Source organism: Carcharodon carcharias, chromosome 5 (assembly GCF_017639515.1).
Source record: "Carcharodon carcharias isolate sCarCar2 chromosome 5, sCarCar2.pri, whole genome shotgun sequence".
Taxonomy (NCBI): domain Eukaryota; kingdom Metazoa; phylum Chordata; class Chondrichthyes; order Lamniformes; family Lamnidae; genus Carcharodon; species Carcharodon carcharias.
Genome location: NC_054471.1, coordinates 117776910 through 117795338, shown reverse-complemented (window position 1 = coordinate 117795338; position 18429 = coordinate 117776910). Strand labels below are relative to the sequence as shown.

Below are 18429 nucleotides of genomic sequence, written 5' to 3'. Positions count from 1 at the left end.
TTTTAAAATTATTAAACAATTTGATAGGCCCAGGCCCCATTGCTCCTCATGGAGTTTAAGAAATTGAAGATCCAGAGGATGAATTAAACAACTCAACTGAGTTGAACTCCCTCCTTCTCTTGATCCTCTTCCCCATTCCCCTCAATAAGAAAGAAGCTTTTGTTCAGCAGTCTATTCACCAACCAAAACTAATTTTGGTTCAGGACTCTCCCTACTTTTGCTAACCCCATCATCATCTCTCCCTCTTCCTATTTGTCCTCTTGTTCCTACTCCCTTCTCCCACTCTCTCCTTCTCGTTCCACTGGAGTTTAGAAGAATGAGGGATGACTTGATTGAAGTATATAAGGTCCTGAATGGCTTTGACAAGGTAGACGTGGAAAGGAAGTTTCCTCTTGTGGGTGAGTCCAGAACAATAGGGCACTGTTTTAAAATTAGGGATTGCCCTTATAGGACAGAGATGAGGAGAACTATTTTCTCCCAGACGGTTGTGCGACATTGGAACTCTGTGCCTCAGAAGGTAATGGAGTCGGGATCACTGAATATTTTTAAGGCAGAGTTGGATAGATTCTTGTTAGGCAAGGGATTCAAAGGTTATTGGAGGTAGATAGGAATGTAGAACTCAAATGGTTCAGCCATGATCTTATTGAATGGTGGAACAGGCTTGTTCCAAGTGGCCTACATCTGCTCCTATTTCGTACGTTTGTATTCCACCACTTCACCTCTCCTCTTTCGACTTCGCTTCACCTTTTCACTTCCCCTCTTGTCCTCCTCCCACCCCCTTGTCCTTCTCTTCCACCTTGCTCTGCTCCACCTTTCTATTCCTCTTTCCATTCCCTCTTCCACATCACCTACACAGGTCCTTGAAACTCCCTCCCTAACAGCACCATGATGCATTCTTGGGCCTATAACTTTATCGCACTTTACTTCCAAAATATGCATGGCTGGAATTTTCCAGCCACTCCGCAGCGGGTTTCCCCATGGCGGGGCTGACGAGCCATTGAAATCTCCATTCACAAGGACGGGAGCCGAAGATCCTGCTGGCATGAGGGGCTGGAAAATTCCAGCCTATATGTCGAATTGATATTAGAAAACTCATCATCAAACGTTGTTTTAAAAATTATCCAAAGAAATAAATTCTTTAAGGGCTCAGTAGGCTGTCAGCTGCAATTGAGGGTCACAAGTCTTTGCCATGAGTCTTCATGTGACTGAACAAGCCGATTCATGACCCATGGGGCAGGCTGCCTCACGAAGTAGTGGGATCCAGAGTGCAGGATTTGCTTCCTTTTCTCTCCTTCTCTGCTGCTGCCCTGCGTCATCATTAAGGCATTGGTACTCAAAGAGTGACCGAGCTTCTTGGACAAGTTGTTACCATTTTGAACGATTGGTGGCAAGCTCCCCCCTGTCATTAAGATCAATGCTGCAGCAGTTCAGGGAGAGCTTCAGAGTATCTCTAAAGTATTTTTTTTTGTCCTCCCCTGGAACTTTGACCACTTGAAAGTTAAGAAGAGGACTTGGCAGGGAGACAATTTTCAGACAACCAGACACAGTGTCCTGCCTATCGAAGCTGAGTTTGCAGATTTGCCTGAATGCTTGTGGAGCTGGCTTCAAGAAAGACACTACTGTTTATTCGACAGTCCTTCCGTTGAATCCAGAGGATGTGACAGAGGCATTGCTGATTGAATTTCTCTAGCCCCCTTATATGTTGCTGATACACAGTCCAGTCTCACTGTGGTACAGGAGTGCAGTAAGGACAACTGCCCTGTAAACTAGGACTTTTGTTGTTTTCCACAGGTCATTGTTGTCAAACACTCACGGCTGTAATTTGTAGCAGGCCGAGCTGGCATAGCTGATCCTTTTTTATTTCATTCGTTCATGGAATGTGAGCACCATTAGCTAAGCCATCATTTTTATTGTCCATCCTTAATTTCCCCTGATAAAATGGTGGTGAGCTGCCTTCTTAAACCACTGCAGTCCATGTGGTGCAGGTACACACAAAGGAAGGGAGTTCCAGGGTTTTGACCAAGTGACAGTGAAGGAACGGCGATATATTTCCAAGTCAGGATAGTGTGTGGCTTGGAGGGAGCATCCAGGCGGTGATGTTCCCATGCATCTGCTGCCTTTGCCCTTCTCGATGGTAGAGGTTGCAGGTTTGGAAGTTAGTGGTGAAAGAGCCTTTGGTGAGTTGCTGCAGTGCATCTTGTAACTGGCACACACTGCTGTTACTGTGCCTCAGTGGCGGAGGGAGTTTAAGCTAGAGGATGGAGTGCCAATCAAGTGGGCTTCTTTTTCCTGGATAGTGTCGAGCTAGAGTGTTGTTGGAGCTGCACTCATCCAGGGCAAGAGTAGAGTATTCCATCATACTCCTGTGTACTTGCGTCTTGTAGGTAATGGCCAGGCTCTGGGGAGTCAGGAGATGAGTGACTCACCTCAGGATTCCCAGCTTCTGGCCTGCTCTCATAGCTGCAATATTTATATAGCTAGTCCAGTTCAGTTATTGGACAATGGTAACCCCAGGATGTTGATAATGAGGGATTCAGCAATGGTAATACCATTGAATGTCAAGGAGAGATGGTTAGATTCTTTCTTTCTGGTCATTGCCTGGCACTTATGGGGTGTAAATGTTACTTGCCACTTGTCAGCCCAAGCCTGAATGTTGTCCAGGTCTTGATGCATATGGACATGGACTGCTTCAGTATCTGAGGAGCTGTGACTGGTGCTGAACATTATGTAATCATAGCCGCTTCTGGCCTTATGCTGGAGTGAAGATCATTGATGAAGGAGCTGAAGATCCAGTGTTGGATCCCTTTGTCAATGATGGTCTTTTGAGAGAGGTGATTTCCATGTTATGGGAAGTGCCCACATATTCTCGAGTCTCTCCTCAAACATATATGGGAGGTGGGATATTTGACTGACCAGATAGGGGTTGATATATGAGTTTTGTTTTGGCAACATTTAAGGACAGGCTGAGTTTCTTGTATGCAGAATTGAAGAGATCAACAGTGACTTGCAAGTGGGCAATGACACTATAGTCAAACTGTAGATTATGTATATTTATGGTGGCCAGTTTAATTTTGGCATGGAGGTCACTGAGGATAAAGATTTTTCCATCTTGACGATACTGTCGTCAGGTGGATTGTAACTAATATCACACAGCTTTGCTTGACCTCAGTCTTGATTTTGAAGGCATCTGTTTCAGATTTCTCACTCAACACAGTTTCAGCTATATCATTGTGAAGCAGCTGCAGGGTTGTGATGAAGTTTCTTGGACATCCAAATCTTTGGAGTACAATCAAAGCATTGGCACCTCCTGGATTATTTCATTGTTTGGGGCAAAGATTTAAGTGACCTATGTATCACTCAATCCATGTGGGGGACTGATGCCTGCTCAACAGATCATTAACTTGACCCATCAGTGATGAGAATCCACCTAGCACCATCATAAATGGCCGTTCCACGGGCAAGGAGATCCCAATGACATTGCTAAAGGGATCTTCAGAGCACACAAGCCTCTTCAGCGCATCAAGGTGGCAATCCACAGAGAGCTCGGTCGATAAATATACCATCTAATGGAGTGCTATGCCAGACAGAAAGCCCCAGATTTAATCCTTGATCTTTGCCAACAGGTTGGTAGGGCTTAGTGTCAGCACTTCTGGGCTGTTCAGGGTGAAATAATGCAGGATTCGTGGACAAGGACAGGTTTGGGTTTGGTTATAATGTCCCATACCTGTCAATAGCCTGTAAGCATAAACCAACCCTGTCAACACCCATCTATGGATAATGGTATTCTTGCAAAGTTACTTTGGTTGATTGAATGAGTCAGTGTTTTCAAAAGAGTAAGGGAGGAAATTGTTGGGGACGTCAATCAACCAAAAGTTATAATACTCATGACTCATTTTTAGCATGGAAGTTACCCAATCTGAAATTTTAGCTAAGATTAGTGATTATAATGTAAATTAAACCATTTCCTTAACGAATTATTAAAAGTTAAATTATTCAGGTACCAAAGCTCAATTTTTTTTTGGTAGGCATTTTGGGAAAGTTAGTAGCTTGTGGCGTGGGTTTGGTGTTTGCTAGTCCATCTATCATTTAGGAATATTGAAATAAGCAGGCTTCAGACTGTGAGATGACCATTTTTTTATGTGATCATTTTTCCTGGAATCTGGATTTTTGAAAACATCCTGACTTGGAAATATATCCCCATTCCTTCACAGGGGTCAAAATCCAGGAACTCCCTCCCTAACAGCACTGTGGGTGTGCCTACACCACATGCACTGCAGCGGTTCAAGAAAGCAACTCACCACCACCTTCCCAAGGACAATTAGGGATGGGCAATAAATGCTGACCCAGCCAGCGAAGCCCACATCCTGTGAATGAGTAAAAAAAAAAAAATGTTCATACCTGGGATATTATTGGTATGTTATCTGTAATCCAAAACTCAGGGGTAAGCATTGCTACCAGGAACATTAAACAAAAAAATGTAACTCAAAGTATTTTGTTATTATCTGAATTAAACTCTTGACACAAACCTTTTTAGTGGGTGTGGAAGAATGATCAAACAGGAAGATTAGATTTAAACTTGGTTGTGCTGAAAGAACACATTTTTTTTTTGGTAACTGGTTTTACACTTCTATCAACCTATCTGCCCTCAAATCCTTGACATAGTCCCAACACTTGTTTATTATTGGACCACCATTACCTAATTTTGAAATATTCCCATCTCAGCCATTTACTTGTATAAATTATTTAAATTATACCATTGATTTAAAGAGATTAAAGAGAAAAACCGTGAATGTTGGAAAAACTCAACTTCTCCGCACTTGAAAGAAAGGACAGTTATTTTAGATAAGCATACTTTTGTGGTGACTTTGATGATGGCTTGCACCTAAAACATTCTATTTCGCTTTAGATGCTGCCTGACCTGCTGTGCATTTTGGCATTTTGTGGTCCTTTCTGAGAATTCTATCCTTTGATGCTTTCCTCCAACATCTCATCCTAAAAGTGTAAAACATTACTTGTCTTATGTATCAATTCTTTTCTGCAAAAAGCAATTTCTACCAACAACGTACAGTTATATAGAGCCTTTCATGTAATAAAAACATCCCAAGATGCTTCACAGGAATGTAACCGGGGAAACACATTCAGGCTGAAAATGTATGGTGGATTCCTAAGTACCAGGATGGGCCTGTCCAGAACCTCTGCTGCTGACTCTCGCTGGGCACAGCGATAAGAAAATCTCCTCTGTGCAATGTAAAATTTAACCACCAAGACTGGAGTTATACCCATATGCTTTATCTGGCTGTGATTTAGACTATGCCCACCTCAAGTGGGGCTTCATACATTCATGCTCTTACAGGTCTACAGCCCAACGATCTTCAGCTGCTTCATCAATGACCTCCCTTCCATCATGAGCTCAGGAGTAGGGATGTTCGCTGATGATTGCACAATGTTCAGCACCATTCACAACTCCTCAAATACTGAGCCAAAGTCCAAATGCAACAAGACCTGGACAATATCCAGGCTTAGACTGACAAGTGGCAAGTAACATTCATGTCACCCAAGTGCCAGGCAATGACCATCCCCAACAAGAGAGAATCTTGACACTGAATGACATTACCATTCCTGAATCTCTCACTATCAACATCCTGGGGGTTACCATTGACCAGCAACTGAACTGGACCAGCCATATAAATACTGTGGCTACAAGAGCAGGTCAGAGGCTAGGAATCGTGTGACAAGTAACTCACCTCCTGATGCCCCAAAGCCTGTCCACAATCTACAAGGCACAAGTCAGGAGTGTGATGGAATACTCCCACTTGCCTGGGTGAGTGCAGCTCCCACAACACTCAAGAAGCTTGACACCATCTGGGACAAAGCAGCCTGCTTGACTGGCACCACATCCATAAACATTCACTCCCTCCACCACTGACGCACAGCAGCAGTAGTGTGTACCATCTACAAGATGCACTGCAGGAATTCGCTAAGGCTCCTTCAACAGCACCTTCCAAACCCATGACCACCACCATCTAGAAAGGCAAGGGCAGCAGATAGATGGGAACTCCATCACCTGGAAGTTCCCCTTCAAATCATTCACCATCCTGACTTGGAAATATATCACCGTTCCTTCACTGTCACTGGGTCAAAATCCTGGAACTCCCTTCCTAACAGCACTGTGGGTGTACCTACACCACAGGGACTGCAGCGGTTCAGAAAAGCAGCTCACCACCACCTTCTCAAGGGCAGCTAGGGATGGGCAATAAATGTTTGCCCAGGCAGTGAAGCCTGCATCCCATGAATGAATCAAAATAGATGCAAAAATTCCATTCTTGCAAAGGTGATATTTTATGCATTGGCACAGACCCAGAGGTAATGTCCACTTCTTTGTAAAATTAGAGAGACTCGATAATAAGATTTTGAAAGTACCCAATAAAATAACAAACCACTTCAGCTGTTTTAAACATAGCATTAATGTCAACTGGGGGTGTACTCCAAACGGTGATAAACCCCAACACTTTGTCTTCGTGCATTCAAGATTCACATCAGCACCATCAGCATCAGTCCAAAGTTAGGCTGCTACTTTTAGATTCATACACACCTGAACTCGCTTCATAGCGACAAGAAACTCACAGTAGAACGGCAACCATAATAGTTGAAGAACTTTAAAGGAGATGTGATTCCCCTAAAATCCTCTATTATTTCCTGATACTAAGAGCCTGAATATTTCGAAGGGAGCATTATCTTCGTGCTAGAGTAATGGTAAACTATAGACGATAAAGTTACGATCTCATTAAACATTACACACAAATATAATCTTCCTCGGTCCACAACGTTAAAGTGAAAATACTTGAGCAGTAATTTATATTTTCTTTTTGAAAAAAAATTTTCAATACGTCTTACGTTGAAACGGGAACTCTTATCTATCTTCTCTCCGAGGAAAAGACTGATTCCGTTTAAATCACTGACATCAGCTCTTGCGCAGTGTGAGGATCGCTGGAAAGATTCGAGCGCAATTAAATATGGTAAAACACTTCCTCATCTGTTAGTATCGCCGTGAGTGACTTCAGGCTTATGCGCCGCCCCGCTGGCACAAGGCACACTGCTGAAGAAAGTATTCAGTTCCCTGAACTTGACACCGCGAAGGGAGGTGCGGTTGGGCCAGGGTGTCCATGTACATCCAGTCTCTGTATGCAAAGTTTTATTCACTAACTCAGGATTGAGGCCTGTGCGTGTGAATTAAAGGGAAGTTATTATTAAAGGTCGTCAAATTCCCATTCTTTCATATATATTCCTGTTAAACAAAGATGCCGCTTTATATATCAGAACGGCAAAATAATGTTTTATCGTGAGGCAGTTAAACGTGAGATTTATTTGTTTTCAATTGATGGACGGATTATGCTACTGGAATTACCCTTGGCGCCCCCAGACCAGGAGGAAGTGCGGCGGAAGGAAGGCAGCAAAGACCTGTGTAGGGTGTGAGAAGAAAGCTATGGAAGCATACAGCACGTAAAAGTTCAGAAACAGAGCGTCATACCTGAGCCTTGCAGAAGAACAGTGTGTAGGGTGGTTGCAGCTCCACAGGCAACAGTTGCAGCGCGAACTGGGGCGAATTAGATCATGTACTGACAGTGAAGGTCACCTTGATTCTAAATGTTCATACCACTGGCTCCTTCCAAACTCCCGGTGACATCAACAGCATTGTCACACAGACCCAACAGATCGCTGGTACACTGTTTGCAAATGCATTATGTTTCCTATGGAAGCTGACAAGCGGGAAGAAAGAGTGTTGGAATTTGTGAAAATGGCTGGATTCAAGGAGGAACAGGGCATTATAGACTGCATCCACATAGCCCTGCAAGTTTCTCATCAGGAATCAATAGGAAGGGTGTCAACGTTCAATTGACTATTCAATATTCAGTCAGTGACAGGGAGTCATGCAGGCCTGGGTCTGGTTTCCAAACAGTCTTGATACATACAAACATATGAATTAGGGGCAGTAGGCCATTTGGCTCCTCGAGCTTGCTCCACCATTCAATAAGATCATGGCTGATCTGATTGTTGCCTCAACTCCACATTCTGCCTAGCCCCAGTGCATTAATATTATGCTAGTTCTCAATACCTATTGAGTTCCACCCAGACCAGTAGGTGGTTGACTGCCTTCTGAGGGACAAGAGGTAGCCCCTCACCAACTGGTTCAGGAGCCCTGGCTGCTTTCGTTCATATTGTTTCCTTGCAGATGCATGACTCAGTTTCTGGGAAATTTATTTTGATTTCAGAGTTTGAATCCATTTTGTGACCAATTGCGAGGACATCTTCAAGGATCTCTATGCACAACAAAAGAATAACTATGAATTCAATAAAATGATAATTCCAACTTTTGGGAAGGTCCTAGAAGTCCAACCCTGACATTGTCATCAAACCCGCTGACAAGGGTGGTGCTGTTGTTGTCTGGCGCACCGACCTCTACCTCGCGGATGCTGAGCGTCAACTCACAGACACTTCCTCCTACCTCTCCCTGGACCATGACCCCACCACTGAACATCAAGCCATTGTTTCCAGGACTGTCACTGACCTCATCTCCTCTGGAGATCTTCCTCCCACAGCTTCCAACCTGATAGTTGCCCAACCTCGGAAGGCCCGCTTCTACCTCCTACCTAAAATCCACAAACATAACTGTCCCAGTAGACCAATCGTGTCAGCCTGCTCCTGCCCTGCGGAACTCATTTCTCGTTATCTTGACTCCCTTCTCTCTCCCCTTGTCTAGTCCCTTCCCACCTACATCTGTGATTCCTCTGACACCTTACATCACATCAACAATTTCCAGTTCCCTGGCCCCAACCGCTTCCTCTTTACCATGGACGTCCAATCCCTCTACGCCTCCATCCCCCACCAGGATGGTCTGAGGGCCCTTAGCTTCTTCCTCGAACAGAGGCCCGAACAATCCCCTGGCTGAACTTGTTCTCACACTGAACAATTTCTCCTTTAACTCCTCTCACTTTCTCCAAATAAAAGGTGTGGCTATGGGTACCCACATGGGCCCTAGCTATGCCTGCCTCTTTATGGGGTATGTGGAACATTCCTCGTTCCAGTGCTACTCCGGCCCCCTTCCACAACCCTTTCTCCAGTACATCGATAATTACTTCGGTGCTGCTTCATGCTCTTGTCAGGACTTGGAAAAATTTATTAATTTTACTTTCAGTTTCCACCCCTCCATCATTTTCACATGCTCCATCTCTGACACTTCCCTTCCATTCCTCGACCTCTCTGTCTCAATCTGTCTCAATTGGTGATAGACTGTCCACCAATATCCATTACAAGCCTACCCACTCCCACAGCTACCTCGACTACAGCTCGTTACACCCCGCTTCCTGTAAGGACTCCATCCCATTCTCTCAGTTCCTTCGCCTCCATCGCATGAGTTCTGCTGATGCTACCTTCAAAAACAGTTCCTCCTTCTTCCTTAACTGAGGTTTTCCACCCACAGTCGTTGCCAGGGCTCTCAACTGTGTCCGGCCCATCTCCCGCGCATCCACCCTCACGCCTTCTCCTCCCTCCCAGAAACATGATAGGATCCCCCTTGTCCTCACTTATCACCCCACCAGCTTCCGCATTCAAAGGATCATCCTCTGCCATTTCCGCCAACTCCAGCATGATGCCACCACCAAACACATCTTCCCTTCACCCCCCTGGCGGCATTCTGTAGGGATCATTCCCTCCGGGACACCCTGGTCCACTCCGACATCACCCCTTACTCCTCAGCCCCCACCTATGGCACCTTCCCATGTCCACGCAAAAGATGCAACACCTGCCCCTTCACTTCCTCTCTCCTCACCGTCCAAGGGCCCAAACACTCCTTTCAAGTGAAGCAGCATTTCACTTGCATTCCCCCAACTTAGTCTACTGCATTCGTTGCTCCCAATGTGGTCTCCTCTACATTGGAGAGACCAAACGTAAACTGAGCGACAGCTTTGCAGAACACTTGCGGTCTGTCCGCAAGAATGACCCAAACCTCCCTGTCGCTTTCCATTTTAACACTCCACCCTGCTCTCTTGCCCACATGTCTGTCCTTGGCTTGCTGCATTGTTCCAGTGAAGCCCAATGCAAACTGGAGGAACAGCACCTCATCTTCCTACCAGGCACTTTACAGCCCTCCGGACTGAATATTGAATTCAACAACTTTAGATCTTGAACTCCCTCCTCCATCCCCACCCCCTTTCTGTTTCTTCCCCCTTCCTTTTGTTTTTTCCAATAATTTATATAGATTTTTCTTTTCCCACCTATTTCCATTATATTTAAATCTTTTATGCCCTGCTAGTCTTTCCACCCCACCCCCACTAGAGCTATACCTTGAGTGCCCTACCATCCATTCTCAATTAGCACATTTGTTTAGATAATCCCACCACCTCTGTGTTCTTTTGTCTGTGACATCTTTTGATTATCTGCTCCTATCACTGCTTTCTTGTCCCTACAACCACACCACCCCCCCACCCCACTTCTCTCCACCCCCCCCGCCCACCTTAAACCAGCTTATATTTCACCCCTCTCCTTATATTCACTCAGTTCTGTGGAAGGGTCATGAGGACTCGAAACGTCAACTCTTTTCTTCACCGCCGATGCTGCCAGACCTGCTGAGTTTTTCTAGGTAATTCTGTTTTTGTTTTGGATTTCCAACATCCGCAGTTTTTTGTTTTATTTTTTAACCAAATAGCTTCCTGTTCTCCATATTAATCTTGAAGTTCACCAGGTCCATCATTTTTCAGTCTAAGTGGCAATAATGAGCAGCCAAGCATCAGTTCAGGAAAATTGGGATTGTCATTGATTTTAATGGATAGTGGAGATTTGATCATTAATTTAAATACTGTTTAGCAAGAGCAACAGTTGAGCAGTGCAAATAGAACTGAACATTTTGGCAGGGAGTAAGTAGTGGTATCAGTCGATAAGGACATAATTTCCTGGAACCTCTGTTCTACAATAACCAGGTACTTCATTGTGAGAGTGTACATTTTGAGAAAATTCAAGGCCAATGCGTGCCAGTGGACTGGAGAGTGGCCAAAGCAATATCCAATTTAAAAACAGGAGACAGAGCTAACTCAAGCAGCTTCAGACTGGTTAGTGTAGCATCTGTGGGTGGGAAATATTTTCATTTCTAAGTAAAGATGAAAAAAATCCAGATGAAGGGAAGATAATTAAAAGTTCACCCACAGGCTATGTGTTCACAGGAAACACCACCATCTGAAAAATCCTGCCCATCCTTCACTACATAGACTACAGCGGTTCATGAAGAAGTCCCACCACCACCTTCTCAGGGACAAATATAGTTGGGCAATAAATAATTGCCTTGCCAGTGACACACACATCTCAAACAGAAATGTTTAAAAAGTTTAATAGCAAATAGAGAATCATTGGTTGTACTAATCTATTAACCAAAACACTGCCAATCTACGTTCTTTGAAATACCTCTTACTAATGCTTGCTAGAAGCTAGATATGTTCTTATGTTGGAGCCTGTCCTCTGCAGGCAAAAGGAATCTGTCCCGGCATTGTGCCTTTTTTGAGTGAAGCAAAGGCATAGGAGACAATAACTCCCTATTCTCTATGGCAATGCCTTAACTAATCAGACTCAACTTACCTTCCAATTAGTGCCCTTTTCTCAAGCAGTATAAATGTTGTTCCCTTTGAAATTTGGCATTCTTGTGTCTGACATGATGTGTGCAAGATGAAAAGCTTCAACAGGATGTCTCTTTATTGAGCAATACTCATTTATTAAATTTAACAATTATGGCCTGAATGATCTGGTCAGTGGCAATGCTGGGTACATTGCTACTGCCTGTGCAGGTTGGACAAATCTGAATTTGCCACCCATTTCTTCTGCGGTCTTCTGATCCAGGCCAAAGGAGAAATAAGCCAAACAGCATCTCCTGGGTAAGTCCAATGGATAGCAGTACAGTTGGGGGAAGGAGAGGACATGCCCCCTTTTTATGGTGCTGGCTGCTGTATTTAGGTAAGCTTTTAAAGGTCCAAGTCTTTTCCTGACTGTGTGTGGGTTAGTGAATGGGTGGGTAAATGAGTGAGTAGGTCAATGGATGATTTGGTGAGTCAGCGAATGAGGAAGTGGGTGAGGTGGGTGAAGTGGGTGGACGGGTGAGGTGGATTTTGGTTGAGATGGATGGGGGATGAATGGGTAGTAGGGTTGGGGGGGTGGGGGTGGTGGTCGAGTGTTCAGCTGGGCCAGTCGGGTCAGGCTGGGAGTAATGGCATGGTTGGGTGATTAGCCAGGTAGTCATGAAAGGTCATGAGGTTTGGGGTGGACAGGTCTGGTCAGGTTCACAGTCAGGTGGCCGGGGGTAATTGTGTTGGGTTGCAGGGGTAGTTGGGTTGGACTGGGGGGCTAGTTGGGTTCAGTCAGATGGGCGTTGGGTTGGGGAGGTAGTTGGATAGTCGGGGGGTAGTCGTTTGGTCGGGAGTTGGTGTAGATAGGTCGGGTTGGGGTAGCCAGCTGGTCGGTGGGGTCGTCGGTTCGTTGGGATAATCGGGTGGTTGGTGGGTTTGTTGGATGGTTGGTGGGGTAGTCAGCTCGGGTCGGGGTAGTTGGGTGGTTGGGGGTTAGTCTGGTGGTCGGAGGGGTTGTCAGGTAGTTGGTGGGGGCTGCAAGGGAAGAGATTGTGGAGTTACCCAGCTCTTAGGCCAGGCTTTAAACTTTAACATTTCCAGGAAAAGTAACCAGGTAAGTCCCAGATATCTAGCCCAAGTCTCCGCCCAGAGCTCAGGTTCGGAGACATTTGTGGAGGGTCCCAGCTGCTGGAAATCAGCTAATTGGAAGTTTAAACTTCCCAGGCAATTCCCACGTATGTCCGCACATCTGGACTTCTGCAGGGCCCTGACGCACATTTCTTGACATACGTCCCATCTCCGACAATCCGGAGACAGGACTATTTGGGAAATGTTTCCTGTTGTGTGGATGAGCGTATGAATTGTTGGTTTTGATATAGTAAATGGATTTGCTTACCGAGCCAATTTTTTTTTACAGCCTTGTACACAATGGAGAACTAATTGATGAATTCTGTGGTCAGAAAATGAGAACCTAGATTGAGAAGGCTTGTGAGAAATAAACAAGGAGGTAGCACATTTGAGTGCTAATTAAGCAGCTGTATTGATTGAGGTGAAGTTGAATTATGAAAGGTTTATAGGCAAACCAAAGGAAGGTGGGTTATGAGCGTAAATTGTTTCTGAGACATTGGGCAGAACTTTCCCAAATTGGCACTAAGTGTGGTAGCGGGCGGGTAAAACAACGTTTTACCTGCCGGCCACGATGGCGGGTTAACACGCTGTATCATCCCGAACCCACCTCATTATTTATGCATTCCCGGGAAACATGCCGTTTCCATGGCAGGCGGGCTCTCATTCACCCGCCCGCCATCACCCCACTGTTGCATCACGCCGAGTACCATATTTAAAGTCCAGACATAAGCACACATCCCAGTACTACCAGACCACCACTGCTGCACAGGAGACATGGCCCTGAAACTGAAAAAGACTGGAGCCCCCAGGTTCAGCAGCTCGAGCAACTTTTGGATGCCGTGGAGTCCCGCTGACATGTCCTCTAATTCTGCTCTGGCCACAGGATGGATGGCAACAGCACTAGCCCAGCTTCGGAGGTGGTGGCAGCGGTGGTCAGTGCCAACGCCCTGCAAAGGAGGACAGCCACCCAGTGCCGCAAGAGAGTGAATGATCTCTTCCTTTCCACAAAGGTAAGTCACTCTTTTCATCACTCCCAACTTACTCATCTCATCACTCAATTTACACATTCACAAACCCATCACCCATCCACAGGGCCCTCACTCACTGCCAGTGCAAGGGACATCACCATTCACTCCTTCACACACACCATCATCCTCCTCATCCCATCCATGGGACCACTCACCACCCACACAGGCCAGGCGCACATCATCTGGCCCGGCAGGCGTCCTGATACACTCTCCCCATCTCTATCCATGCAGGACAAACTGGAGGGAAAGGTCACAGACAGATGAAGGGATGCCGGAAATCAAAGTTCTGACAGAATTTGAAAACAGAGCTATCCAGTTGGTTGGTGAGGATCTGGACCAGTCCTGTGCTGACGGTGAGGTTGGCAGTGCTTTACCAAGTGAGGATCCAGCAGTGCAACATCCATCAGATGGCCATGCTGTGAGTGATGTGTCCTCTTCCACAGGCCACTGACATTCACTAGTTATCTCCCCTTACTTTCGCAGGCACATCTGATAAGCAGCCCACAGAGTCCATGACCCAGGGCCTCAATCAAGCTCCGAAGAAACCTCTGAAGAGGAACCTGAAAGCACCCTTCCTGAAGTCCTATCACAGCGCTCACCCACACCCTCCACCAGCACAAAGGCACACACCTCGGTGGGACCAAACTTTATAATAGCCTCAGAATCCCAATCTGGTGAGCACATCGCGCTTTCTGATCTACAGCAGACGGAGGCAGGGAGACCTTGGTCCAGGACATCAGTCATGCACTGCTGCGTGGGCTTAACTCCATTGCTGATGCCATTGTTGGCCTCCAATAGTGTGTACACAAGAGGGGTGCTGGGCATCTCGATCTCTCTCTAGTTACCCCTTCCGCTCAGTGTCAGCCGGAGGCCCTGGGGCACCCATAGAGAAGTGGATCAGCAGGTGCACACTCCGGGGCCATCCACCCAGGTGACTCTGGGAATGACCGGCCCATCTGACCCCCTCTTCCTGTGACCTCCGCAGCTCCAGCTCCACAGGCTGAGAAGGGTACCACTGCCACACAGCAGGACCCTGAAAGCAGGCTGGGGCCCTCCAAGTCTTGGCCCTCCAGAGGATGTCTGGGGAGCACCAAGAAATAGTGGCAGGATTAGGAAAGTTAGGTAAAAGTAGTTTTACAGCCTGGCGACGGATGTTGATCACTTGTACATACTGTTCACTATTGTCAATAAACTCCCAAGAATGTCTCCCTGCCTGTGGCTCCTTATTCTGATGAGCAGTGTTCTTGACACTCAGATGTGAAACCTTTCTGCACAAGATAAAAGGCAGGTGTCTCAATCCAGAGCCTCTTCCCTGTGCTCTGTGCAGCCTTCAGACCACAGTGATGGTCCAGCCTCACAATTCCTGAAAATATTACTGATGCCTGCACCTCGGCGGTGCTGGTCTTTGCTGTCAGAATGTAGTGGGCAGGCGCCACAGAGTTCTCTCATACTCTCTGTGTGCTCTCAGCACCTTTAAGGTGGGGCTGGCCCCCATCACACAAGCATCTGCAACCAGTGATGCTGTGCACCAGCTCCTGAGGAGCTGAGGTGCTGAAGGCGGACACAGCGTCAGATACATCTAAAGTTTCTTGGCTGCGTCTCTGAGATGGCCCAGATCATGGAGCACAAGCGAGCTGCCCTCGGCCAGACAGGAGTCAGACGTTCTCAGAGGCTATGTGAAGATCTATGGCGTGTCCTCACTGTCATCATTCTCCTGCGATTGAGTGACTATTAGGGCTTCTACTGCATCTCCATGACAGGAGCATTCTCACAGAGGGCATTGGTGATGGGATAAGCCAGACTGAAGTCAAACATTCACAAATGTGATGTGAGGATCTACGGGGACACCTCATTGCATGCTATCATCATCCTCCACAAATCTGGCAGCTTTGAGGGCCTCCCGAGTGCACCTGCCTCATCTAGCCAATGCGAGAGCTTCATTCTCATCACCACCCAGGATCCCCTCACTCTCATCCCCGTCGGTGTCCTCCTCATCTGAGGAGATGTGCAGCTCCTCCATCTCCTCCCCAGCCAGCTTCTCTACCCGTTGAAGCACCTGGCTGTAAAGGGCACAGCAGATGATGATGATGTGTGACACCCTCTGCGGACTGTATTGCAGGGCACCACCAGACTGGTATAGGCACCGGAACCACATCTTCAGCAACCCGATGGTCTGCTCCACCAAGTTGCGAGCTGCAGCATAATCCTCATTATAGCGTTGCACTGCTGCAGTCCGAGGCTGCCACATGGGTGTCATCAGCCACGGCCTCTGTGGGTAGCCCTTGTCCCCAATGAGCCAGCCCTGCAGCCTCTGCAAGGACCTGCGAGTAACTCAGGATGTAGGCATCGTGCACACTCCCTGGAAACTGTGCACAGACCTGCAGGATATGTTTCTGGTGGTCGCATGTCAACTGCACATTCAGTGAGCAAGACCTGAGCGCCCACATGAGTGCAGTCAATCGTGTCCTGCACCTGTGGGAATCCCGGTATCAGGGCAAATCCAATGGCCCTTGCATCCTGGCTGTCCCAGTCCTGGGTGAAATGCACAAAGTTGTGTGATATGGAGAAGATGGCATCCGTGACCTCATGGATGCATTTGTGGTTGGCAGATTGTGAAATCCCACAGAGGTCACCTGTGGAGCCCTGAAAGGAGCCACTGGCATAGAAATTGAGCACTGCGATCACTTTCACAGCCACTGGCAGTGGATGCCCTCCATGTCCCCTTGGCACCAAGTCCTGCAGTAGGTGGCAGATGTGAGCCACCAGGTCCTTAGACATGCGCAGTCATCGGCGACACTGGTTCTCAGTCATCTGCAGGAATGGCAGGCGGCGTCTATAGACCCAGGGTGTCGCTAGGCACTGACCAGCCACGGCTCGCTGTCGCCCTTGGTCATTGTGTGCGGGACCCCTGCACCCCTTCTTCATGAGGTTGCTACTCCTGCCTTTGCACAGGCAGGAGCCTCAGTCGCTCTCTCCTCTGTCTTCTATGGTCTCTGTAGGCCATCAGGCACACAGCTAGGTCACCAGGATCCATGATCCTTATGTGGTCCTCCTTCAGCATGAGAGAGAGACGTGGTTTTCAGTGCTGTACTTAACATCTTTCCTATCCCTGTGTGACCGCCCCTTAATGCTTCCCAGAGAATGCTGGTCACCCCTCGGATGGCCAGAGATGAGTGCGCTGCATGGCTGCCCTGTCAACCTGTGACGTGGGGGACACAGGTCCAATCCAGATTGCTGAGATTGCAAGGGGCTGTGAGCGCCTCCAGCAGTGACTGCTACATGGCCAGCGTTGGCAAGGAGATTGTATAATGTGTGCAGTCCAGCTGCTCCGCGGCTCAATAAAGTGGTGGCGACTCAAAGCCTGTGCCGGGGATGTGGGGGTGCAGGGGGCAGGGGGGTAAGGTATAGAGCACTTGGTGGCCCTTTGGTGCCTCCTTGTTGCTTGCATGGGCAGGCAGGCTAGGAGCCCGACCCCAACCATATCACTGTGGCTGTGCCTGATCTGTCTTAGTTGGAGAGGCATGGTCAGTTTATACAGGTATCCCTAATGTGCGACCACTTCCCTCGCTTACCCTGCCCCCCCACCTCGATTGCCTTTGCACAGAATGCAGCACCAGGGCAGCACTTGACACTTCCCCCGACCCCTCAGCAGCCGCCTCCGAGGCTAGCTAGCGCTTCCCCCAGGCACCTTCCCACCCCTGAGCAGCCGCCTCCAAGGCTAGCTAGCGCTTTCCCCCAGGCACCTTCCCACCCCTGAGCAGCCGCCTCCGAGGCTGGCCAGAACCTCGCCCCAGATATCATGGACGTGGATGGACGATACGGATGGCAGGATTCCAAGAGCCTGACGGGATGGCCTTTTAATTATATGCTAATGTATTACAATTAGCTCCCCACCAACTGATGGTGGGAAATGCAGCCCACCATAGGTGGGCTGAGCGGAAGATCACGACTTGCCTTCACACTATCATGAAGTGAGTCCCACCATATTTTCTGTGCATGCCACCTATCACGCCTGCCAGCACCAGGCTCGGAAAATTCTGCCCATAGATTTAAACTGACCCTCGGCAAAGCACATTGAGGGCAGTCAAATTCAAAATGTGTTTCTTTCAGCTCTGGGTCCTTGCAGACAGCAGATTGAGGCTTAGAGGCCAGAGGCTTTAGATCTTAGAATCCATCCTCTTTTACTAACAGCCTTTTCTTCCTTTATACATATTTTCCTCTTTGAATGCATATTCTCATTGTATCACTGGGCTTTTTTGAACTTTACCTCTGCGAACAATAAAACCCTTTCATAATACCAATTTTATTAGTAAGCTTTTGTAAAAGTAAACACATTGACTTCTTCTGGCTAGGTGTAATATTTCACTCATTCTTTTAAATAGTTTATTTAAAAATGCAAATTGCCCCCTTTTCACTTCACCTTGTAACTTCCCTATAATTACCTAACTAACATTTCAAGCCAAATTCACTTCTATACATCAGAGCCTCTAGGCCAGCTGCTTTAATCCAAGTAAGACACACACACACACACACACACACACACACACACAAAGAGACACCACTAGAACCATACGTTAAAATAATTTCCAATAACATTATGGACATTATTATATCTTCTTGATAGCAAGAAGGCCAAAAATCAGTTTCACGATGTCACGACAACAGTTTGT

General features: G+C 47.1%; 1 protein-coding gene across 1 annotated transcript in view; it reads right to left on the bottom strand.

Moving 5' to 3' along the window:
- LOC121278165 (adhesion G protein-coupled receptor F5-like) overlaps nt 1-6992 on the bottom strand; it is a 156473-nt gene extending 149481 nt beyond the window's left edge. The window contains exon 1 of the mRNA XM_041188303.1: nt 6895-6992. The gene's annotated coding sequence lies outside the window, so the exon portion shown is untranslated. The remainder of the gene's footprint in view (nt 1-6894) is intronic.
- Nucleotides 6993-18429: the final 11437 nt, after the last annotated feature.